General features: G+C 44.9%; 9 non-coding genes across 9 annotated transcripts; 3 read left to right on the top strand and 6 right to left on the bottom strand.

The window, feature by feature from the left end:
- Positions 1 to 3658: 3658 nt before the first annotated feature.
- Positions 3659 to 3742, top strand: trnas-gcu (transfer RNA serine (anticodon GCU)). Its single transcript has one exon. It is a non-coding gene; the product is annotated as a tRNA-Ser (tRNA).
- Positions 3743 to 6576: 2834 nt separating this feature from the next.
- trnai-aau (transfer RNA isoleucine (anticodon AAU)) lies at positions 6577 to 6650 on the bottom strand. Its single transcript has one exon. It is a non-coding gene; the product is annotated as a tRNA-Ile (tRNA).
- An 873-nt stretch (positions 6651 to 7523) lies between these two features.
- Positions 7524 to 7595, bottom strand: trnag-ucc (transfer RNA glycine (anticodon UCC)). Its single transcript has one exon. It is a non-coding gene; the product is annotated as a tRNA-Gly (tRNA).
- Positions 7596 to 8641: 1046 nt separating this feature from the next.
- trnas-aga (transfer RNA serine (anticodon AGA)) lies at positions 8642 to 8723 on the top strand. The gene has a single exon. It is a non-coding gene; the product is annotated as a tRNA-Ser (tRNA).
- Positions 8724 to 12895: 4172 nt separating this feature from the next.
- LOC138230839 (U4 spliceosomal RNA) lies at positions 12896 to 13037 on the bottom strand. The gene has a single exon (XR_011186433.1). It is a non-coding gene; the product is annotated as a U4 spliceosomal RNA (small nuclear RNA).
- Positions 13038 to 17730: 4693 nt separating this feature from the next.
- trnar-acg (transfer RNA arginine (anticodon ACG)) lies at positions 17731 to 17803 on the top strand. Its single transcript has one exon. It is a non-coding gene; the product is annotated as a tRNA-Arg (tRNA).
- A 1020-nt stretch (positions 17804 to 18823) lies between these two features.
- Positions 18824 to 18965, bottom strand: LOC138230854 (U4 spliceosomal RNA). Its single transcript, XR_011186448.1, has one exon. It is a non-coding gene; the product is annotated as a U4 spliceosomal RNA (small nuclear RNA).
- Positions 18966 to 20292: 1327 nt separating this feature from the next.
- LOC138230833 (U4 spliceosomal RNA) lies at positions 20293 to 20434 on the bottom strand. The gene has a single exon (XR_011186427.1). It is a non-coding gene; the product is annotated as a U4 spliceosomal RNA (small nuclear RNA).
- A 230-nt stretch (positions 20435 to 20664) lies between these two features.
- Positions 20665 to 20781, bottom strand: LOC138230930 (U5 spliceosomal RNA). Its single transcript, XR_011186518.1, has one exon. It is a non-coding gene; the product is annotated as a U5 spliceosomal RNA (small nuclear RNA).
- Between the last annotated feature and the right edge of the window lie 5054 nt (positions 20782 to 25835).

The following is a 25835-nucleotide window of genomic DNA, read 5'->3' as shown; positions in this document are numbered from 1 at the left end:
TAGTGTTTCATTCTGAGCAGAATGCCCTCACACCTGAAGAAGGCTTGCGTTTTCTTCTCTTTTAAGCATGTGTACAATGCTGTAATACAATTTAAAATAATTAAAAGTTTAAAAAGTATCAACTAAACTCCATTAATATCGAGTGTCTTTTATACAGCTTTTATACAGCTTTTAAGTATAGATTACACTTTTCTAAAATGTATTTAAAAAATAAAAACGATTACTAATCTAATCTTTCCACGTTTGATCCCAAAATCCCAAGAAAAATTAATCTAAACTAGGAGAAAGCTATGCTGAAAGTTTATTAATATACTTAGAAGACAAAGATAACAATTTATGTTGCATTTGTCTGATTGTGAATCAAAAAATACATTTAATTAACTGCTCTCAGTGACAGCTGACAATCCTCCATACACTCAAGTGAAAAATTAGTAATGCCAATGTAAACGTCGTATTTACAATTTGTTGATAATAGAAATGTTAAGTTCTCTAAAGCTTTTTGAGGCAGCAAAAGATTTGAACACCCTATATTGTAATGAGCTGCTGAGCTGAGAATGGGTTATGTTCCTGCTGTCAGAGGGGGTGGAAAGTGCCCGCGGTTATTTAATTAGTATTACAATTCACACTGATTCCCTTGCAAAGGTATGGACATAAGAATATTCGTGCGTGGTCAAAAAATGGCATTAAGCACTTAAAATTAATATGGTTAATAAGAGTAAACTGGAACATGCTGTAACAAGATCGGCTAAACTGGGATCTATCGCTTACGCCTGAAATTGGAGCTGCTGTCGCAGTGAATAGCGACTAATAAGTCTGTCTTTCTGTGGGGGGAAGGGAATCTGATCTGATCTGCAAACCTCCAACAGAGCTGTTCAACTGGTTTTTGTCGGGCACATCAAGTGTCAGGTGTAAGCAATAAATATATTTAGCTGAAAAGCTGTACAACGCAAGACATTTCAGTACTCTAGGTTTCGTGAAAAAGCACATTGTGCTGCTGTAATACAGTTTAAAATAATTAAAAGTCTAAACAGTATCAGCTTATGTATGGGTTGTAATTTAAAAAAAGTCAAAAACCGCACTCAAAATGCAATTTAGCGCTTTCTGGCAAGAGGAGACACCCAAATTAATAATGTAACATGCTACTGTTTGTGCATGGATATAGTTATAATGCTATTTCCTTAGACACGTGATTCCATGTTTTATTTTGAATCCCCGGCGGAACCGGGCATCCATAAGAATCAAGTACTGTAACAGGTTTATTCTATGCTGAAAAAAAAGAAGAAAGAAAACACATTCCATAAGAATCAGCGCCTTTATATAGCGCCTTTAAAGGTGGCTTCTCAAAACGCTTTACAGGATAAAAACAACAATAACAACAACAACAACAACAATATTGTGTTTCATTGCACTTTGACAGATTGTCTTTAAATCAACTGTTGATTTAAAGTTTGACAGTAAATGTTTATATTGTAACGCATACAGCCTCCATTTCTTATTAAAAATGTAGCCTAAGAGGGGGGGTCTGCTCTCACAATCCTCCATATACTCAAGTGAAAAATTAATAATGCCAATGTAAACATCGTATTTACAATTTGTTGATAATAAAAATGTTAAGTTTTTTAAAGCTTTGTGATAGTTTACCCAGTTTACCCATTGTTATTAAAAATGACTTGGATTCGAACATGTTGTGATATTTAGAAATATAAAAGTCAATTAACTGTCAATTTCCATATTTATGTCTTTATTTAGCGGTTTCATTAGTGACAAAGGCTAAACTTTCTTGGAAAAATGTCTTTGCTGTCTTGCTGATACGTTAAGCTTTCTAAACTCAGCCACAAAGTCATGTGACTGATTTTTCGCCCTGTTTCGTTGGTTAAACGCAATGATCACAAGCACCACCATGGTAACTGGGACATGTAGTTTTTAATTCAGATTGAATTATAACTGTACGTACTGTAGCGGCGAGGCTTATTAATAAGACAGAATTAAGTGTTGCTGTGCTTTCCCAAATGAGGCCCCATCTCCCTCTTCATCTCTGTGGTGCAGTAACAGAGAAGCTATTCATGCAGACTGATTTAAAGATGTTTTCTTTTGATAAGGTACAGCTCCCAAATGGGGATGCACTTAGCTAAGCCTGGCTATCATGATCAATGGTCATCCATTGGCGCCTAAAGGTCTGCAAGATTCCAAGAGAGAGCCTCATCCAAGTGGTCTACAACCCCAAGGTCAACATCACCAGAGCACCGTCGCAAGCTGAACAGCAAAGCCTGGCATAGAGCCAGAGAGCGCGGATTAGACAGCAACAAGCCTGCAACTGCTTTGTGCCCGCAGGAGATCTGAATCCCCAGAGATTGGATGAGTATTCAACTTCACTGCATGACAGCTCGAGAATTCAATTGTTATCCCAACCAGTTGATATCAATTTAATTCCTAAGAGTTATGTACTTGTTTTGAGTATCTAGTGTAGAAGTTATAACCAAGTTCATTTACGAAACGGTCTAAATGAATGATATACTGAACGTATGTCCTCTTGATATATGTAACTCTTTGTAACTGACTGAATATATACCTTTTGTATTCTGATAACCCTCTCGATAAGATCTGTTAGGTTTACATGCATATTCTATGTATTAATAAATGTATCCTCGTGTATTAGTACCTGTGTGTGTGCGTTGTTTGAGTTATGTCGCATGGTTGGATTCTAAAGCCATCAAAAGAATCAACTTTGTGATTTACTGCTACAATGAATAATTGTCTCAGTAAATCCCAAATCCTACAGAACTAGTGCCTTCAGAGAGCACACTACAGATGTTACCTATTTATCGTTGAACAGGATGTATGTGATGTGGCGACTAGGTTCAATTTTGTATCCTCTTTAAAAGATTAAGGATTGGGGTGAGTGTGATTTACCACCCTTTCAGCTAAGAACCCGACGTGCGGACCGTTTAAGCTGCATAGACTCGGTCGTTTAACTCTTCTCCATTAGCAGGGTTAAGGTTAAAGAAAAAAACATTGCTGACCTCTTTTTTTTTTTGCCAGCCGCGAGCGCTGATTAGCAAGGTTTGTATTTCATGTTTTGCAAGTTGCATCCATTTTAAGAAAAACAAGTCGTTCAAGACAGGAAATGAATGCTTGCATTTAATTAAGTCTAGCCGTAGGCGGTTGTCCATAATGACCAGTTCTGTTTGAGAAGACAGAACAAAAAAGGCACCGCTGGGATTCAGAGCCAGGGTCTCCTGTTTACTAGGCAGGCGCTTTAAGCAACTAAGCCACGGCGCCCCAGGAGCACTGTCCTTTTGCAGCCACTTGGACACACCACTCAGACACATCTGCATTCGGTGTGTGCTCCGCCTGCTCGCTGAGCAAGTTGCCACCTTTACATACAATAGCAACATCAACACCAAGAGAAAGGGTGACAAATGGCTTTTATCTGGAACTTTTCATGTCCAAGGAGCTCGATGTGCTTTCTGTGTACAACAGGGCCACTGATCTCCACACTGGCCATTGAACCACAGCAGTGGCTTGCTGGCTTGACATCTCCCAAGGAAAATGTTGAAATCGCATGTGGAACAGGAAAATGACCCTCGAGTACGAGGGAAAAAAAAGAAAAAGATCATCTGGAGCGCGCCAACCCATGTCCGGACAGCCCACTTCTGTCACCGAGGTGGCCGAGTGGTTAAGGCGATGGACTGCTAATCCATTGTGCTCTGCACGCATGGGTTCAAATCCCATCCTCGTCGCTCTCCATGTCTGACACGTGTGCCCGTTTGGCATTGGCCATCCTGTCGTTTGCTCTGGTTCTAGAGCTGTACATTTTCTAGCGGTGGCTGAACATGGTATAGTAGGCTAACGTCGGTATCGAGCAGTAACAGTAATGGTATTTACGTGCCGCTGCTGCCAAGTAGCTCTGGTTTGAGACCGCGTTTTCACTTACTTGCAACGCAAACAGAGAAAGCGATTTTTGACAGTCTCTCGAGAGACTGCGCTAGGTGTTTAGGGATAGACTTTGTCAGTTCCCCCTGGGATGGTGGCCTCTCAAATAGTTTGTGATTCCTCTAGACGTTTATACAGTAGAAGCCTGCTTCGTGGCTTAAATCCAAGCTAAGGAAACGAGTTAGAGGTCTGATGCAGAACTGCGAATTCAATGAAGAGGAACACTACAGTACATTGCACTGTATGTGTGAGGAAAGCTGCCCCCTACTGTTCCTTGTCGACCGAACAGAGGACTGTAAAGGATACCGCTAAGAAACTTTAGGATGCTGGTTGGAATCCAGCTCCAAAGTAGCCCCTTTGGGTGTTATGTCATCAAAAAGTAAGAACAGCGAATCTCCATTTGATCAAAAGCGCAACAGAACTGTTTTCCGTGGAGAAGGTTTCAGACCCGTAGACCTGTTTTATTTGTAGGGCAGGGCGCATTCCCAAACGCGAATCTCCTGTTTTAGAAATGCTTTGGGCGGCGTGAAGTGAAAATAAGAAGTGGGCTCCAGATGCACATGGAAGCAATCAAGTGTTTCATCCGAGCTGTTTCAAAGACTGCTCAACAGCTTTCCTTTTACAGAGGCCCAACGATTAATGATGGGGGTGCACCCTTCAATGTGCCTTACGACTCTAGGGAGTGATTGAGACGATTCGTAGCGTGTGTTCATTTCCCTCTATTCCCCATGTTGCAGTGGTAAGACGGTGTGCATTCTGACAGCAATCTCTTTCAAAAAATGATTTTACCTTATCGCGGCTTTGCCCTTCTTGCCTCTTTGGACAATATCTCCATCTTGTGGTCGTTGTTGGTAATGTCTTCTTATGCCCTTTTTTATTTAAATTCTCTATTAGTTGATTATAGAATCTCTACAATGGAGTTGAAAACATCAGTTTTATAGCAGACAATATGACATTATTTATAGTCCAATTAGAAACTTATTACCCTGTTTTTAACATAATAACAAATTAAAATTGATTAAAACTAAGTTTGGAACACCAGGGAACATAACGAATGATTTTTAGGAAAACCATGAGGTTCTCTGTGTCCGATGCCTGCAAGGGGAGAAAGCTAGAATCCTTTGATTTTTTCAAAATTTGAAAATAAACATCATATAACAACTGCTTTCATTCCTAGGAATGAAAAATAACAATTTTTGAAGACATAGTAGTTTCTAAAACACTACAATAAAGTTAAAAACATCAGTTTTATATTACATTATTTTTAGTGAAATTAGTCATTTTTTGCACTATTTTTAATAAAATATCTAATTAAAAGTGATTAAAATTAAGTTTGGAACAACAAGGAACACAAAAAAAAAGATTTTTAGGAAAACCATGAGGTCCTCTGTGCCCGATGCCTGCAAGGGGAGAAAGCTAGAATCCTAAAAAAAAGTTATCAATTCTAGAGCCTAAGAGGAAAACAAGACAAATGTATATCTCCAAATAATTTTATGTGCTTCAGAAGAGCCCAGGAAAGTTTTTTGCATACATGAAACCACGCCCGTTTGCACATAAGCAGACATGGTTGCACACACGACTGCATGAAAGCACACGTGCATGCGAAGTCATCCTGTTGAGCATTTGAAAAGCCGCACCACGCCGCACTTGAAATAGCTCTTACATTAGTGGTAGACGCAGGAATCGCCGTTTTATTTACGCTCTTACCAACGCGATGGAAAGCAAAACAAAGCAAAGCAGAGCAAAACAAAACGAACAAACGAAAACCCTCACGTCCCGCACTTGCATATAACGCTGTTACGTGCCCAAGCGGTATTGTACGTCATCCTAGCACTGCACCCTGGGGCGTAAGGTATATGGGAACGAGCACACGCCACGAATCGTCTCGAATCACTCACTACAGCTGTAAGGCGCCTTGAAGCGTGCACCCCCAACATTCTTCTTTGCGCATCTGTGAAAGGTAAACTCTTGAGCAAACTCTGAACCAGCTCTAAGGAAACTAATCTGATTAGATGTTACTTTGACTCATCTTTTTACTCTCAGTGCTGGATTGCTCAAACTCCAGCTAGGGTTAGGTTTAACATTCCCACACTATTTAGACACTTTGTTTACGCTCAGTGCTGGATTTTTGGAACTTCAGGACGAGTGGGAATTTTCTCCTATCTGTCAATTCTGTTTTGTTTTGGAGACTCTTGGCTGCCTATGTTGTACAGTGCAGCGTGAATGAAACATTTTCCAAAACTGTGTCAGCTCAAAAGTTGTAAGAAAACCTCTCCAGCTGCTTTAACTCTCTTCATTTTTGTCATTTAATGTGACAATCGATGTATAACAGGAGCCTCACATATGCAAATGGTGAGGCTCCAGTTCGACACCACTTTACAGTATATGACAAAAGCATGGCAGACTGTGCCGGACCGGCAGATAACGTCCGCTTATTTTTACCATATTAAACATTGGAAATCCTCCCACTTGCATTTGTGACACTTGATTTTGGCTCCACCTAAGACACTCTTAAATCTTCAAACACTTTTCTCTTCTCCCGCAACACTCTTGTCTGTCGGCACTGTGTGGCAGCATTGCATGACAACCCATTTCACCACGGAAAGGAACCTAACAGCTTTGGTAAGAGAGGAGAAAAGGACCTGGCCCGTACGGGGATCGAACCCGCGACCTTGGCATTATTAGTACCACGCTCAAACCAACTGAGCTAACCGGCCTCGCAACAGTGCTCCTCTCTGTGCTGCAAAAAATCAAACTCAGGGAATTTCTTTTGTCCTCCTTTGAATAGAAAGCCGTGTAATTCAGTGTACGGGCTTTCTCGTGCAGTTTCATGGTTCTTGTAACCCAAATCCTACACTGGCCTGAAGTGCCCCCCCATTTCACAGCATTTTTCAGCTGATTTAAAATGTACCTAAAGGAGAAGCATTATTGAAGACCATCAATTACCAAGAGCTTTTGTCAAAGGTTTTGGTGGTCATTTTTAATGACCACAGAGCACTATGACCTCGGTTTTACATCTCATCCAAAAGACAGCGCCCTTTTACAACACAGCTTCTCGGTCACTATATTGGGAGATTGGGACCTGCACAGACCTCAGAGTGAGCGCCTCCCCGCTGGCCCCATTAACACCGCTTCCAGCTGGAAGCTTTGTTTTTCCCTGTAGCTCACCCTCATCCAGGTACTGACCTGGCTCACACCTGCTTAGCTTCAGTGGGTTTTCAGTTGCGAGTTGCAAAAGTTGGGATGCAAGTGATGGAGCCGTTCGCTGCAAAAGCCACTGCATTGGCCAGGAATCAAAACCAAGCCTCCTGCGTGGCAGGCGAGAGTTCTAACAATGAACCACCAATGCTCAGTGCCTGTACCTTCAAAAAAGACGCTTTTTTGGTGCTCTGTGCAAAAAGCGTCGACATCTGCTTCCAGCTGCAAAATGCCATCCGCAGACGCTGTGAATTTATTTATTTAGACACCGCTCAGAATCCCCTGTAAGATTCTCCTTCAATTCCGTTTTGCAGTGCTTTAGCTCTTTCAAAAGGCTTCGCTTTGCTAGTCACAATCCAAGGCTCGTGACAGCATCTGAAAACACTCGCCACTGCGTTGGCCAGGGATCGAACCTGGGTCAACTGCTTGGAAGGTAGCTATGCTCACCACTATACCACCAACACACAGCCGCCGGAGCCCTCCAGGACACCACCAGAGAATGCTCACGATTTCAGAAGCTGTCTCCGGGACGTGCTGATTCCACACATCCTGAATAAATCATGTTATTGTTAGTTGCTGTAGCTAGACGTTCAAATGAGTTTCATGGCCAGATGGACTGTTTCCTCAAGTGGTATAGTATTGCAGTAAGACAGCACGATGCCTGCAAGACTATGTCACGCTAAACACCACAGATTGTGTTTGTCCGTTCGTGTCAGTCGTCCTGCAGCCACGGGAAGTGGGACACAAACATGCTGCAATGCTTTCAAGACGTTAGGATTTGTTTGTGCAACATCCGAGAAGAGTACTTGTGGCTTGAATGTGACTGAGCAAGGTGTTTAAAGACAGAGACTGAAAACTGTTAAAGGATGAGTCAAAGAAACGTCTAATCGGATTAGTTTCCTTAGAGCTGGTTCAGAGTTTGCTCAAGAGTTTACCTTTCACAGATGCGCAAAGAAGAATGTTGGGGGTGCACGCTTCAAGGCGCCTTACAGCTGTAGGGAGTGATTCGAGACGATTCGTGGCGTGTGCTCGTTCCCATATACCGTACGCCCCGGGGTGCAGTGCTAGGATGATGTACAATACCGCTTGGGCACGTAACGGCGTTATACGCAAGGTTTTCGTTTGTTCGTTTTGTTTTGCTCTGCTTTGCTTTGTTTTGCTTTCCATCGCGTTGGTAAGAGCGTAAATAAAAAGGCGATTCCTGCGTCTACCACTAATGTAAGAGCTATTTCAAGTGCGACGTGGTGCGGCTTTTCAAATGCTTGTGGGCATTTCTCTGTTGTTGATTCTTTTTTTGTGTGTAACAAAGTGGCATTTTCATGTCCGGACGGGGAGACTTTATCATTCCGACATGAAGCCACCCTTAAGTCCTCTGAGGCGTGTCTGTCTGCAAGGCTTGTATTTTGGAAATGTTTTTTTGAAACGGAGAACGACTTTGAAATAGGCTTCCGCCGGCGCCTCGCGTTCCAGGTAAGATTGTAGCAAGAACGCAGCGGCAGTGGGGCTTGCTGTAGTCGTGGCCGAGTGGTTAAGGCGATGGACTAGAAATCCATTGGGGTCTCCCCGCGCAGGTTCGAATCCTGCCGACTACGTTATCCGCCTCCAGTCGGTGTGTTTCGGCGCAAGCAAAGAAGCGCGCCTCTTTGCTGTTCCTGGTGGTTTTAAAACGCCCAATCGCTTGTACCCGCTGCCTTGGAAATAAGTTCTTCAGCGTCCGCGAATGGCATTTTGCAGCTGGAAGCAGATGTCGACGCGTTTTGCACAGAGCACCAAAAAAGCGTCTTTTTTGAAGGCCCAGGCACTGAGCATTAGTGGTTCAGTGGTAGAATTCTCGCCTGCCACGCGGGAGGCTCGGGTTCGATTCTCGGCCAATGTAGTGGCTTTTGCGGCGAGCGGCTCCATCACTTGCAACTCGCAACTGAAAACCTACTGAAGCTAAGCAGGTGTGAGCCAGGTCAGTACCCGGATGAGGGTGAGCTACAGGGAAAAACAAAGCTTCCAGCTGGAAGCGGTGTTAATGGTGCGCTCACCCTGACGTCACCCTTAACGCTCACCCTGAGGTCTGTGTGGGTCCCAATGCCACAGCATAGTGACAGACAAGAGTGTTGCGGGAGAAGAGAAATGTGTTTGAAGATTTAAGAGTGTCTTAGGTGCAGCAGAAATAAAGTGTCACAAATGCAAGTGGTTGGATTTCCATTGTTTAATATGGTAAAAATAAGCTGAAGTTATCTACCGGTCCGGCACAGTCTGCCATGCTTTTGTCATATACTGTAAAGTGGTGTCGAACTGGTAGTGTTACATTAAATGACAAAAATGAAGAGAGTTAAAGCAGCTGGAGAGGTTTTCTTACAACTTTTGAGCTGACACAGTTTTGGAAAATGTTTCCTTCACGCTGCACTGTACCACATAGGCAGCCAAGAGTCTCCAAAACAAAACAGAATTGACAGTCATATAATGTCCATTAACCCCGGTTTTAAAAGCAGCATCATGTCTGCCATCATAAGAATATGAGTCCAATATTTTAGAATATAGTCAGAATGACTTCTAACCTTACCTGTGGCGTCTTTAATCCCTATTGCTCAATGCACGGTGAAAGCATTGCATACGTGTCTGACAATGAGGAATGACAGTCATTTGCCTGTTTCACAAATGATCGTATTTTACTAGAGATTCTGTTTGGGATTCAGCTGTGCATTCGGACAGCAATCCCTTTCAAGAAATGATACGTTCTGGATGAGGTCAAAGGTGCTGAAACGCTGTATTTAGGATGTTTGCAGTGATTGTGTCTCCTGCTTCAACGCAGTGATATATAGATGTGCTCCTGTAATTTATTGGTACATGCCCTGGGCAGTAAGCAGTCTGAGGATTTATTTCCAGACGGCATAGAGCAGTGAAGTAGTGAAGTAGTGCAACACACTTTATCATTATATTATTAGAACCTATTCTACTTAAATTATAACATTATACACAATTTGAGTTCATTTTAAAAATTAAAAGGTAATGAAAGGAATGCATATTAATGAGAAAGATAATACCGATATGCATGTGATAATCTTCCTTATATCATGTAGTGCGTCATTTTGACACTTTGTGGGCATGAAATACAAAGAAAATCATGTTCTATGGTACAAGATAAATACAAAACTTAAGCTTTTATTTTAATAAGATTTGTTTATAAAGCATAAGCAATCATTTATTACATTAATATATGTGAAAATAACATTTTAGCATCATATTATTACATACAGGTCTTTAGCTTCAACACAGTGATATATATATATATGCTCACTGATTTTTTGGTACATGCCCAGGTCAATAATCAGAATGAGGATTTATTTCCAGACGGGCTACAGGTAGTGTTGTGAAATACTTCAACACACTGGATCGCAGATTTAGACCCCCTGCACTCTTACTCCTTAAAAACCAAAGAAATGAAGATATGTAGCAATCACATTGTAACAGGGGTGACAGTGACTTAATGCTTATACTAGTGGACTTCTGGTACCTTTAGGGTACGGTGTTCCCTGAAGGGCTCTCAAACCCCGCATTTCAGATGCCTAGCTGTATCGCTGATCTATTCCACCTCAGAATCACTTTTAAACCTTACCTCTGGTATCTTTAATCCCTATTGCTCAACGCATGGTGAAAGTATTGCATAAATGTGTCTGAAAATGAGCAATGGGCACCTGAGAGACTCATTTGCCTGTTTCACAAATGATCATATTTGACTAGAGATTCTGTTTGGGATTCAGTTGTGCATTCTGACAGCAATCCCTTTCAAAAAACGATACATTCTGGATGAGGTCAAAGGTGCAGGAACACTGTATTTAGGATGTGTTTTAAAATCCATTGACTGATCCCCGAATCCTGAAGTTTCTTCGCATGATATCGGGCTTGCAACCACTTTCTGAAAAATGATGAAAAATGCCAAAAATGAAAAAAAAGTTATCAATTCTAGAGCCTAATTTATATCTCCAAATAATTTTATGTGCTTCAGAAGAGCCCAGGAAAGTTTTTTGCATACATGAAACCACGCCCGTTTGCACGTAAGCAGACATGGTTGCACACACGACTTCATGAAAGCACGCGTGCATGCGAAGTCATCCTGTTGAGCATTTGAAAAGCCGCAACACGCCGCACTTGAAATAGCTCTTACATTAGTGGTAGACGCAGGAATCGCCTTTTTATTTACGCTCTTACCAACGCGATGGAAAGCAAAACAAAGCAAAGCAGAGCAAAACAACGAACAAACAAAAACCCTCACGTCCCGCACTTGCAAATAACGCCATTACGTGCCCAAGCGGTATTGTACGTCATCCTAGCACTGCACCCCCGGTGTACGGTATATGGGAACGAGCACACGCCACGAATCGTCTCGAATCACTCCCTACAGCTGTAAGGCACCTTGAAGCGTGCACCCCCAACATTCTTCTTTGCGCATCTGTGAAAGGGAAATTCTTGAGCAAACTCTGAACCAGCTCTAAGGAAAATAATCAGATTAGACATTACTTTGACTCATCTTTTTACGCTCAGTGCTGGATTGCTCAAACTCCAGCTAGGGTTAGGGTTAGCATTCCCACGCTACTTAGACACTTTGTTTATGCTCAGTGCTTGATTTTGGGAACTTCAGGACGAGTGGGAATTTTCTCCTATCTGTCAATTCTGTTTTGTTTTGGAGACTCTTGGCTGCCTATGTTGTACAGTGCAGCGTGAAGGAAACATTTTCCAAAACTGTGTCAGCTCAAAAGTTGTAAGAAAACCTCTCCAGCTGCTTTAACTCTCTTGATTTTTGTCATTTAACGTGACACTCGATGTATAACTGGAGCCTCACATATGCAAATGGTGAGGCTCCAGTTCGACACCCAGTTCCACACCACTTTACAGTATATGACAAAAGCATAGCAGACTGTGCCGGACCGGCAGATAACTTCTGCTTATTTTTACCATATTAAACATTGGAAATCCTCCCACTTGCATTTGTGACACTTGATTTTGGCTCCACCTAAGACACTCTTAAATCATCAAACACTTTTCTCTTCTCCCGCAACACTCTTGTCTGTCGGCACTATGTGGCAGCGTTGCATGACAACCCATCTCACCACGGAAAGGAACCTAACAGCTTTGGTAAGAGGGGAGAAAAGGACCTGGCCCGTACGGGGCTCGAACCCACGACCTTGGCGTTATTAGCACCACACTCTAACCAACTGAGCTAACCAGCCTCACGACAATGGTCCTCTCTGTGCTGACACTGCTCATGATGTTTCCCGAGCCGAAACACAGTGCGTTTTTCCAAGCCATTTGACAAAGCCCGCCCACTGAAAACTGCAGCAGATCGTGTAAAGACGTTCAACTTTGTAATTACTGCACGCACAGGAAGCAGAATAAATTCCTCTTTTCAAACTGTCAAAGGTTTGCTTTGCGAACGCTGCAGGACATCGCACAATCTCTTTTGAACGGGGACAAACGATTTCTTATGGGGCGCAGTAAGTACAGAAGATTAAAAAGCTCCACTCATGCCGACGATGCAGCATGAAGAAGCGCAACCTAACGTTTGACAGACAAAGGCCGGGCGCCGCTACGAGCAATATGAAATCAAACTGACAGCACACAGCGTTTCGCGCTTACTCAAAAGTGATCTCGACAGACGCTGTTCTCTGCATAACGCTGAAAGAGCTAAAGAGCGTTTCTGTTGAGACGTAACAAGCTCGTTTCTTTTTACCATGATGTCACCATGACAAAATCTGTCTTTAAACACCTTGCTCAGTCTCTGACGAGACTGTCAAAAATTGCTTTCGCCGATTGTATTGCAAACCGGCGGAAGCGGGGTATTGGGAAAAGTTTTCAACTAGCAATAATCGCGCCTCGGCTAAACCTCACAGGCTACGATACCGCCACTGCGCAAAGCTGATGGTTGCCAGGCAACCGCGGGGATCCTATGGAAATCGTTATCGATCGTCTCATGGCATGTCGTTGCTGTAACGCTTCATATTTGTCCTCTTCTTCATCTAGCTTGAGGTTTTGAAGAATTTCATGACAGACAAGGGCTCCGTCGGGAACAAAGGGCGTTGTGAGAAAACCGTTGCTTATTTTCAGCAGCAGAAATACAACCCTTTAAATACAAGATGACAGAACAATGACGAAGGGCATGCCGGGAGGAACTCATGCACTACAGAGGAAAGGGGGCGGGCACGTACAGTTCACATTCAAGCCACAAGTACTCTTCTCGGATGTTGCACAAACAAATCCTAACGTCTTGAAAGCATTGCAGCATGTTTGTGTCCCACTTCCCGTGGCTGCAGGACGACTGACACGAACGGACAAACACAATCTGTGGCGTTTAGCGTGACATAGTCTTGCAGGCATCGTGCTGTCTCACTGCAATACTATACCGCTGGAGGAAACAGTCCATCTGGCCATGAAACTCATTTAAACGTCTAGCTACAGCAACTAACTATATCATGATTTATTCAGGATGTGTGGAATCAGCACGTCCCGGAGACAGCTTCCGAAATCGTGAGCATTCTCTGGTGGTAGGGGCGTTCAAGATGGCGCTCAGGTGGGAGGTAAAGTTTAGTGGTTGAGGAGTTTTTTTGAGTTTTTCATGACCTGAATGTTAATTTTTGCTTTTTTTGACTACAGAAAAATAAAGACTTAACACTACTTGTTTAAACTTCAGTTATAATTGAAAGAAAAAAAAACGATTTTTTTTAGGTTTAAGAATTTCGATATGAGTAACACTGGGAAAAGAAAAGAGAGTGCTGGGTCCTCGAAGGAGAAATCTAAGATACCTCAATCGTATATGTATAGCACTACAAGAAAATCGATGGAACTACAGGGAAAAGTGAAGCAGCTGGAGGGGACGTGGAAAGAGTGCTGGAGATGCGCTCGTACGGTAGAGCCGGAGTCCCTGCCCAGCACCCCTGTGAAAACCCCGGCGGCCAAGAGAGGAAGGGGTGACCTGACGCTGGAGGAGCTCCAAACCAACATCTTTAACATGATGGGTGAGCTGAAGGAAATGATTCGATTTAATACAGTCGCAATCGAAAGTCTTAAAAAGTCCATGGACTGTGTGTTTAAAGAGGTTGAAGACTTAAAGAGTGAAGTAAAAGTTCTTAAACAAGTAAATACCGAACAAGAAAAGCATATTAAAGAACTTGAATTGAAAGTGAACGATGTAGATAGATACTGTCGACGATGGAATTTAAAATTATTTGGAGTTAAAGAGGAACGTGATAAGGACCTTGTTGCAACAGTGAAGGGTATCTGTAAAAGGACCCTGCCGGACCAGGAGGACGTAATATCGGCCATTGACTTTGTTCACAGGCTCGGGAGAGCGAACATGTCTGGGCAAGTGCGCCCCAGATCGATTATAATACAGTTCACCAAGAGGACGGCGAGGGACATGCTGTGGCGAGCGGCGAGGGGGAATGAGTATTTGAATGGGAACAAACTGAGGTTTGCAGAGGAACTGTCTGCCGCGGGCAGGAGCACCAGGAACCAGCTGTGGCCCCAGGTTGAAGCTGCCAGAAGAGAGGGGAGGAGAGCCTACTTTGTGGGAGCGAGGGCCTTTGTGGACGGGAAGGAGATTTGCTCTCAGTGACTGCTCAGTTAATGATTATGTTTGGTTTTATTTGTTATACCAGTATATACTAGTGTTTCTTTAGTGTTAGTTTGGAATGCTGTAGTTAAGTGTTAAGGACTGTTATAGTTCTGGTTCTTTGAAAAACTCAATAGTTTAGACAGTCTTAGAGTTAGTTATTTGCTTTTGTGTATGTCTTTTTCATGAATGCCAGAGGTACTCGAAATGTTGTTAAAAGAAAAACGTTTTTTTTGTTTTGTAAAAAACTGTGCTGAGTTTTATTTTTTTACAGGAAACGCATGCATGTTGAAACTAAAGTTTATAATTGAGAAATATTAAAGCAAGGAAAATATGATACGTGTAAAATATACAATTTGATCACATAATTACTTAATTACCTCTGGTAGTTAAATGTTTTTTTTTTCTGCTGCGTTTTTTTTCTCTTGTACATGACTCTGATCCTCTTGTTGTATTTGTATTTGTAAATTCTACATGTTTAATAAAAATAAAAAAAAAGCATTATAATCAAGTGCAGGAGCTGAGGGCTTTTGTTTTGTTTCGTTTTCCATGGCGTTCGTAAGCACGCAAATCAAAGGCAATTCTTGCGTCTAACACGAATGTAAATGCTTTTGAAAGTGCAGTGCAGGGAATGCGCCCTGCCCTACAAATAAAACAGGTCTACGGATCTGAAACCTGCTCCACGGAAAACAGTTCTGTTGCGCTTTTGATCAAAGGGAGATTCTCTGTTCTTACTTTTTGATGACATAACACCCAAAGGGGCTTCTTTGGAGCTGGATTCCAACCAACATCCTAAAGTTTCTTGGCGGTATCCTTTACAGTCCTCTGTTCGGTCGACAAGGAACAGAAGGGGGCAGCTTTCCTCAACATACAGCGCAATGTACTGTAGTGTTCCCCTTCATTGAATTCGCAGTTCTGCATCAGACCTCTAACTCGTTTCCTTAGCTTGGATTTAAGCCACGAAGCAGGCTTCTACTGTATAAACGTCTAGAGGAATCACAAACTATTTGAGAGGCCATCATCCCAGGGGGAACTGACAAAGTCTATCCCTAAACACCTAGCGCAGTCTCTCGAGAGACTGTCAAAAATCGCTTTCTCCGTTTGTGCTGCAAGTAAGTGAAAATGCGGTCTCAACCCAGAGCCACTTGGCAGCAGCGGCACGTAAATACTGTTACTGCCACTGCTCGATACCAACGTTAGCTTACTATACCATGTTCAGCCACCGCTAGAAAATGTAAGGCTCTAGTACTGGAGCAAACAAAGGGAGGGCCAACGTCGAACGGGCACACGTAGAGAGCAACGAAGATGGGACTCAAACCCATGCGTGCAGAGCACAATGGATTAGCAGTCCATCGCCTTAACCACTCAGCCACCTCGCCGACAAAACTGAGCTGTCCAGACATGGGTTGGCGCGCTCCAGATGATCTTTTTCTTTTTTTTCCCTCGTACTCGAGGGTCCTTTTCCTGTTCCACATGCGATTTCAACATTTTCCTTGGGAGATGTCAAGCCAGCAAGCCACTGCTGTGGTTCAGTGGCCAGTGTGGAGTTCAGTGGCCCTGTTGTACACAGAAAGCACATTGAGCTCCTTGGACATGAAAAGTTCCAGATAAAAGCCATTTGTCATCCTTTCTCTTGGTGTCGATGTTGCTATTGTATGTAAAGGTGGCAACTTGCTCAGCGAGCAGGCGGAGCACACACCGAATGCAGATGTGTCTGAGTGGTGTGTCCAAGTGGCTGCAAAAGGACAAGACTCCCGGGGCACCGTGGCTTAGTTGGTTAAAGCGCTTGTCTCTTAAACAGGAGATCCTGGGTCCGAATCCCAGTGGTGCCTTCTTTGTTCTGTCTTCTCGAACAGAACTGGTCCTTACAGACAACCGCCTATGGCTAGACTTAATTAGATGCAAGTATTCATTTCCTGTCTTTAACGCGACTTGTTTTTCTTAAAATGGATGGAACTTGCAAAACATGAAATACAAACATTGCTAATCAGCGCTAGCGGCTGGCAAAAAAAAAGAAGTCAGCAATGTTTTTTTTCTTTAACCTTAACCCTGCTAATGGAGAAGAGTTAAACGACCGAGTCTATGCAGCTTAAACGGTGCTCACGTCGGGTTCTTAGCTGAAACGGTGGTAAATCACGCTCACCGCAGTCCTTAATCTTTTAAAAGGATACAAAATTGAACCTAGTCGCCACATCACATACATCCTGTTCAACGATAAAAAGGTGACATCTATCCTCGATCCAGAGTAAATCTCACGTTGAGGGCATATTTTTTTCCACTTTACCATGAGTCAGGCTCAGCTGCACAGAGGCGAGAGCAGAGCAATGAGGTCACGGGGACAGGGGAGTCACACGCTGGCGGTTTAAACACGCGGAAGAAAACTGAGGGATCCACAGTATGTGGACCCTCCGTGCGCCATCAGTCCGCACTCCGGACTCTGAATCCTGCCATCCAAGTTAAGATCTCGGCGGAACCTGAGGCGCAGTTCCTTCTTAAAACGTAATCTGGTGAGCATTTCTAGAATCGTACTTGTATAGATGCAGCCCTTAATGTGTTGCTAGGTTAAAATTGATGACTTCTTGAACTTCAGTAGGCAACTGCCCTCTTGATTTCGGATTTAATTTCTTTATTACAGGGGCGCTTTTATGAAGACAGAGTCATGTTCAGGTACTTTGCTTGATGGAGGAAGCATATTTCGGACTCTGTGATCTGCTCACCTGGAAAGGTCTGCTGTACTACTACAAGAGAGAAGTAGAGTCTGGAAGAATGGACAATTTTATGATGCTTTGGAAGATAATGTTTTTTTTTCTTTGAAATCGAAATGAATCAGAATATCAGTGCAAAAGACAAACTCTTGGTTTGGTTTAAAGAGATATGGTTTTAAAACAGACAAAATGTAGAAAACAGGTGTTTCTCACTTTTGGAAAAGAATGGACCGGGGGTAATATTTTACTAGTTGCAGTGCTGATCTCACTGGGTTACAGTCCTGCAGTGTCACACCAGGGCCAGTGGCGCAATGGATAACGCGTCTGACTACGGCTCAGGAGATTGCAGGTTCGACTCCTGCCTGGCTCGGGTCGTTTTTAAACGCATCGGGCTACTCCCTAAGTAGTCTGTGCTACTTACTGCATTGTAATCGAACCCAGTAAGAGATTTCCTTCATGTAAATGAACTGCACCTGACAGCTTTAGAAAAACACCTGGGCTCAGTACGGTGCTGAGAGCTCAGCGTTGCTGTTCTAATTAGCACGCACTGCATCGACTATGAGCCCGAACTTTTCAGTTATTCCGATCAGTAAGTCAACACGTAGTCCACATGAACGGTAGAAATATTCTCTTGTCTGTCTCTTGTTTGTATAGAACTGAATGTCCCTGACAATGTACTGTTAGTTTTAATTGAAGAACGGCATTTGTGTTCAAATATACCAGACAAGTTTATGTAACTGCTCATGCGACACTCAGTTGTAATTAGTCAAGAAATAAAGTCGAACAACAGCTGCGAGTTTGATTGTGAACGTATGAGATTGCAGCGCTTTTTACTTCCATTGACAAATGATAGATATTCGAAGAGAGATCCTTCAGACCAGCAAGCAAACCCACGGCTATTTCGGTTTTCTATCTAGGCAACGTTGGTGTCTGCAATAGCATACATGAAAGCGTGATGCAGGGTGAGCGCCCCCCCACCGGCACCATTAACACCGCTTCCAGCTGGAAACTTTGTTTTTCCCTGTAGCTCACCCTCATCCGGGTACTGACCTGGCTAACAAATGCTTTGCTTCAGTGGGTTTTCAGTTGCGAGTTGCAAGGGGATGCAAGTGATGGAGCCGCTCGCTGCAAAAGCTACTGCTTTGGCTGGGAATCGAACCAGAGCCTCCCACATGGTAAGCGAGAATTCTACCACTGAACCACCAATGCTCAGAACCCAGGCCTTCAAAAAAGACGCTTTTTTGGTGCTCTGTTAAAAAAGCGTCGACATTACCTCTTTCAAAAGGCTTCACTTTCCTAGTCACATTACAAGGCTCATTGAACCCGGGCTGTTTCCTCCAGCGGTATAGTATTGCAGTTAGACAGCACGATGCCTGCAAGACTATGTCACGCTCTGACGAGACTGTCAAAAATTGCTTTCGCCGATTGTATTGCAAACCGGCGGAAGCGGGGTATTGGGAAAAGTTTTCAACTAGCAATAATCGCGCCTCGGCTAAACCTCACAGGCTACGATACTGCCAATGCGCAAAGCTGACGGTTGCCAGGCAACCGCGGGGATCCTATGGAAATCGTCATCAATCGTCTCATGGCATGTCGTTGCTGTAACGCTTCATATTTGTCGTCTTCTTCTAGCTTGAGGTTTTGAAGAATGTCATGACAGACAAGGGCTCCGTCGGGAACAAAGGGCGTTGTGAGAAAACCGTTGCTTATTTTCAGCAGCAGAAATACAACCCTTTAAATACAAGATGACAGAATAATGACGAAGGGCATGCCGGGAGGAACTCATGCACTACAGAGGAAAGGGGGTGGGCACGTACAGTTCACATTCAAGCCACAAGTACTCTTCTCGGATGTTGCACAAACAAATCCTAACGTCCTGAAAGCATTGCAGCATGTTTGTGTCCCACTTCCCGTGGCTGCAGGACGACTGACACGAAGGGACAAACACAATCTGTGGCGTTTAGCGTGACATAGTCTTGCAGGCATCGTGCTGTCTCACTGCAATACTATACCGCTGGAGGAAACAGCCCGGGTTCGATGAGCATTGGAATGTGACTAGGAAAGTGAAGCCTTTTGAAAGAGGTAAAGCACTGCACAACGGAACTGAGGGAGAATCTTACAGGGGATTCTGAGCGGTGTCTGCATACACGCAGTCCGATACGGGTGCTGAAAGCTTGAGCTACTCTCAATGTCATGCTGCCTTTCCTCGGAGTAAATCTGTTACATTGAAAGAATGCTTCTGGCAGGTTCAAAAAGGGACCTTTGTTAATTGGAGAAATCAATGATTTCGAATGAATTCTGTATGCGTTAAAAGACAGCTATACACAGAAAACATGCAGGACACTGCTCATGATGTTTCCCGAGCCGAAACACAGTGCGTTTTTCCAAGCCATCTGACAAAGCCCGCCCACTGAAAACTGCAGCAGATCGTGTAAAGACGTTCAACTTTGTAACTACTGCACGCACAGGAAGCAGAATAAATTCCTCTTTTCAAACTGTCAAAGGTTTGCTTTGCGAACGCTGCAGGACATCGCACAATCTCTTTTGAACGGGGACAAACAATTTCTTATGGGGCGCAGTAAGTACAGACGTTTAAAAAGCTCCACTCATGCCGACGATGCAGCATGAAGAAGCGCAACCTAACGTTTGACAGACAAAGGCCGGGCGCCGCTATGAGCAATATGAAATCAAACTGACAGCACACGGCGTTTCGCATTGACTCAAAAGTGATCTCGACAGACGCTGTTCTCTGCATAACGCTGAAAGAGCTAAAGAGCGTTTCTGTTGAGACGTAACAAGCTTGTTTCTTTCTACCATGATGTTACCATGACAAAATCTGTCTTTAAACACCTTGCTCAGTCTCTGACGAGACTGTCAAAAATTGCTTTCGCCGATTGTATTGCAAACCGGCGGAAGCGGGGTATTGGGAAAAGTTTTCAACTAGCAATAATCGCGCCTCGGCTAAACCTCACAGGCTACGATACTGCCACTGCGCAAAGCTGACGGTTGCCAGGCAACCGCGGGGATCCTATGGAAATCGTTGTCAATCGTCTCATGGCATGTCGTTGCTGTAACGCTTCATATTTGCGGCCGGACACTTCCCGCCTCCCAAAGAAAAGAGCGCCAATCAGACAGGCGGAGACCGAGGACTCGCAGAGCAGACGGCCACAGTCGCCGTAATAAGAGCGATTGTGAGCGGTTTTGTTTTCTCTCTTTGACCAGCCCAGCTGCGCCCCACCCGAAGGCAGGGAAGCACAAAAATTGTATGGAACTCATTCATGCTCCTCTCCATGGAAATCTTTAGTAAAAGGCAAAAGATTTGTACGAGATGAAGAGAAACCAGAGTGCGTGGCTGGACAGCTGCAGGAGCCCAGGCCGCCTTCAAGGCCTCTGCCCTGCCGGTCGTGGTTGGTAATGCACCTGGCCTTACAAACGAGCCAGTGGGGCCCGTTCAGCTCCGGGCTCATCGCCTGCGGCTCTCGGCTTACCTGGCAGGGGAGATACCTTGATCAGCCTGTAGTTGGAGTAGTTGGATTGTTTTCTTGTTTTGTGGAAGCAGTGTTTGTTTTGCAGTTTGAGATGGCAACCTTTGGATCCCGCAAGAATGCTGTACGTTTTGAGCTTTTGGGTGACCTCTTCATAGATAGATAGATAGATAGATAGATAGATAGATAGATAGATAGATAGATAGATAGATACTTTATTGATCCCGTGAGGGAAATTGCAGTGCAACAGCAGCTTAACACACACAACACAGCCACAGTGTAACGAATTATATACTAATAGTACAATACATACAATACAATACAAGAGTTACTCACAGTCCGGACACACAAGAGGAAACTAGAACAGAACAGTACACAGAAAATCGTATCACACGTATGAATATAAATATAGATGTAACCATAGATATAAATATAAATATAAATGTATTGCACAGGTCCCTGGCATATATTGCACAAAAGTGGTTGTAAACGGGAAAAAGAAAAAGAAAAAGAAAGAGAACAGATGTAGCAGTATATGTGTATATGCGTTTAGTCCAGAAACAGGTCACTGTCGCTGTTGCCTCTGCCAAGACGCAAGGTGGATGCGTTGTACAGTCTTATGGCAGACGGCAAGAATGACCTCCTGTAGCGCTCCCTGTCGCACCGTGGGTGAATCAGTCTATTGCTGAACATGCTCTTCATTCCTGCAAGCCTGTCATAGAGGGGATGGGAGAAGTTGTCCATGATGGCCTCCAGTTTGGACATCATTCTCCTCTCAGCCACTACCTCCAAGGGGTCCAGGTCAGACCCAATGACAGAGCTCGCTCTCCTGATGAGCTTGTTCAGCCTTTTGGAATCTACTGCTCTAATCCCAGAGCCCCAGCACACCACTGCGTAGAAAATGGCACTCGCTACCACCGACTGATAAAACATGTGTAGCATCTTACTACACACATTGAAGGACCTGAGCCTCCTCAAGAAGTAAAGTCGGCTCTGTCCGTTCTTATAGATGGCCTCGATGTTCTTAGACCATTCCAGTCTATCGTCGATGTGCACTCCCAGGTACTTGTACGAGTCCACCATCTCCACGCCACTCCCATGGATGTAGACAGGAGTAGGTTTGACCTTTTTCCTCCTGAAATCTACCACCAGTTCCTTTGTCTTTGTAACATTCAGTTCCAAGTGGTTCACCCCACACCACTCCACAAAGCTGCTGACCAGTCCTCTGTACTCCTCCTCCTGCTCACCCTTGATACACCCCACAATCGCAGAGTCATCTGAGAACTTTTGCAGGTGGCATGACTTTGAGTTGTACTTAAAGTCCGAAGTATAGAGGGTGAAGAGGAATGGAGAAAGAACTGTCCCTTGAGGTGCCCCTGTGTTACTCACTACCAGTTCAGACACGCAGTTCTGAAGTCTCACAGACTGTGGTCTGCCCGTCAGGTAGTCAGTGATCCACGAGGTCATGGAGGCATCGACTTGCATCTCCTCCAGCTTCCTCCTTAGAAGTAAGGGCTGGATGGTATTGAAGGCACTGGAGAAGTTGAAAAACATGATCCTTACAGTGTTGCCAGCCCTGTCCAGGTGTGAGTAGGCCCTTTGCAGCATGTAGATGATCGCATCCTCCACACCAACACTGGGCTGGTAGGCAAACTGTAGGGTGTCCAGTGATGAGCTGACCATGGGTCTCAGGTGGGATAAGACCAGTCTCTCCAGTGTCTTCATGATGTGAGAAGTCAGTGCAACTGGTCTGTAGTCGTTGAGGACAGAGGGGCGCCCTTTCTTTGGTACCGGGACCAGGCATGATGTCTTCCAGAGCACCGGGACTCTCTCCAAGCGCAGGCTCAGGTTGAACAGTCGCTGGAGCACTCCGCTCAGCTGATCAGCACAGGCCCTCAGAACTCTGGGACAGATGTTATCTGGTCCTGTGGCCTTACCCCCGTGCAGCCTCTTCAGCTCCTTCTTCACCTGGTCAGCTGTGATGGTCAGCCTGGCCCGGGGGATGATGCTCATAGTGCTTTCAGTGCCGGAGGTGTTAATGGCAGAGGTGTTGGAGAGTGGCAGCTGTGGGGGATGGGTGGGTGAGCAGCCGTCGGGGGTTGTAGCTGTAGGCGGCCATGTTTGTGGGGGGATGGAGGAGGTGTTGGGCAGTTGCAGCTGTGAAGGGTTAGGGAGCGTGTGGCTGTGGGGGGATGGGTGTTGCGCCACAGAGGACCCAGAATCAAACCTGTTAAAGAACTGGTTCAACTTGTTGGCCATCTCCAGGTTCCCTTCTGTTGCAACCCCAGCCTGTTTGAAGCCAGTGATCTCTCTCATGCTGCTCCATACATCTCTCACCCTATTCCTTTGCAGCTTGTCCTCTACCTTCCTCCTGTAGGCATCCTTGCTCTCTCTTAACTTCTGCTTTAGCTCCCTCTGTACACGCTTGACCTCTTCCTTATCTCCCCTCCTAAAGGCTCTCTTCTTGTCATTCAGAAGAGCCTTCAGGTCGCTGGTGATCCAGGGTTTGTTATTTGAAAAGCAGTGTACGTCTTTGGTGGGGATGGTGTTGTCTACGCAGAAGTTAATATAGTCAGTGACACAGTCCACCATGCTGTCTATGTCCTCCCCATGTGGTTCGCACAGCACATCCCAGTTGGTGGCCTCCAAAGCACCACGTAGATCCTCCATAGCCTCCTGAGACCATCTCCTCACGGTCCTCATGGTCACAGGTTGGCGCTGGACAATAGGCTTGTATAGTGGTGTAAGCAAGACAAGGTTGTGATCTGATCTGCCAAGGGGGGGAAGGGCTGTGGAACTATATGCATCCTTAGCATTGGCATATAATAAGTCCAGTGTTTTGTTTTCCCTGGTCGGGCACTTAACAAACTGGTGGAAAGTAGGCAGAGTGGTGGAAATAGATACGTGGTTAAAGTCTCCTGAAATAGCTATAAAAGCGCTTGGGTGCTTTGTTTGTAGCCTGGCTGTGACTGTGTTTATGACGTCACACGCTACCTCTGCATTTGCCGTAGGTGGAATGTAAACAACAACAAAGATGGCGCATGTAAACTCCCGCGGCAGATAGTACGGACGCAGTCCTACGGCTACCAGTTCAATGTCCGGGTTACAGACGCGCTCCTTAACATGAATATGTCCAGGATTACACCATCTGTTGTTTACAAGCACCGCGAGCCCCCCTCCTTTCCTCTTACCGCTTTCGGTATTTCTGTCCGCCCGCACCGTCTGAAAGCCGCCGATGGTAACGTTCGAGTCCGGAATAAGTTCCTGCAGCCACGTCTCGGTGAAACACATGATACTGCATTCACGATACTCCCTCTGGCTTCTCACCAATGCTCCCAGTTCGTCCATCTTGTTCGCTAAGGACCGCACATTTCCCATGATGATCGAAGGAAGGTAGGGTTTAAATCTCCTTCTCTTCGCCTTTCGCGTCGCACCAGCCCTACAGCCTCGGCTTCTCCTCCTCAGCTCCTCCGGCACCGATGGCTTCTCTCCAGTGAGTAGAGGCGGACGCGCTAGCGCGATCAGCTGGTCCCGCGTGTAGACAATGCCTCTGTGGCTATCGGCATTGCAACTCGATAGCCACAGAGGTCCGAGTATCAGAAAAAACAAGAAAAAGTTTCTCAGCTTCCTAGTATCCATCATGTTGTGATCGCAAATCTAGTTGCCGGCAAAGGTATGAAGAAAAAACACTAACACACTAGCATTTACTAACTGAAAGAAACAAAAAGACAACAAAAAGACACGGAGCTGCTGTAGCAGGCTGCCACTAACATGGCGCCATCTTGAATTACTGGCGTATGCAGTAATTGGATCGTATGCAGTTCAGCAGAAAAGTGTTACAGAAGGAACTTGGCTTTGAACCTCGGCACTTGGATTTCATCTTCGCTCTCCCAGGTCAGAAAGCATCTGAGGTTGTTTTTGCTACCTATTCTCTGTTTGAACAATGTGTGGATGTGTTTGAGGCAAAAAGAGGGAAAGTTCCTGCCCTTGAGAAGATCATCTTGCAGCCTCTGACACGGAGAGAGAGGAAAACGGTGCATGTTGTTGTGTTCTCGGAACTGGCAAAGACGGAGGACATTCACACCTGGCTTAACCAGTACTGCATCGTCCACCATGGAACTGAGGTTAGAGATGTTGACGGTATAAAAACAGGAGCAAGGAAATTCGAGGTTTGCTTGCTACCGGACAATGTAAATGGAGGCTTAAGGCACCTGCCCTCTACAATCCGGCTGGGCGCCTGCAATGGCTATGTTTTTTATGTGGGACAACCAAAGGTGTGTCGGCGCTGTGGTGCTGTGGGACACCTGGCATCGTCCTGCACTGTGAAATGCTGCAAGACCTGTGGCAAACAGGGACATTTAGCCTCTGACTGTTCAATGCTGCCAAAGTGCAATTTATGTGGCTCGGAAGGACACGTTTTTAAGAACTGCCCTCACGCCTACGCCAATAAACTCAAAATGAGAAAGGATGAGGCAGTGCTTGTTTCAGCCAAACCGGCCCGAAAAGCCAAAGCAAACAACAAGTCAAACAAAGAACCCTTGTTGGACAAAGAGTCTCAGGCTCCAGCCAGGATCAGTCCTGCTGTGGCGCTGGGGCCGGTGGAAGAGAAATCCACTACGCCCCCACAACCGCAGACTGCACCAGACAAGCACGAGGGTTTGAAAACCCCCGAGAACAGCGAGGACCCCTCCCCCATTCCTGCTCCTCAGAACGAGGGCCAGTGTGGGGCCCCCCGGTGGAGCGGGTCCAGCGAGGAGACCCAGGATTCAGCGGAGCTGCTTTTCTCAGACTCTGCAAGTGCTACAGATGCCCTCCTCTCCTCCATCCAGTCCATCACGGAGGATCTGCAGCAGCTGGTGGGTGAGGGGGAAGAGGAGACTGGTGCATTGGCTGCACCCCTTTCCCCTCAGTGCTCCC

This window comes from Lepisosteus oculatus, unplaced genomic scaffold (assembly GCF_040954835.1).
Source record: "Lepisosteus oculatus isolate fLepOcu1 unplaced genomic scaffold, fLepOcu1.hap2 HAP2_SCAFFOLD_52, whole genome shotgun sequence".
In the NCBI taxonomy this organism is placed as follows: Eukaryota; Metazoa; Chordata; class Actinopteri; order Semionotiformes; family Lepisosteidae; genus Lepisosteus; species Lepisosteus oculatus.
The sequence above is the reverse complement of the archived record's forward strand: the minus strand, read 5'-3'. Positions and strand labels throughout refer to the sequence as shown.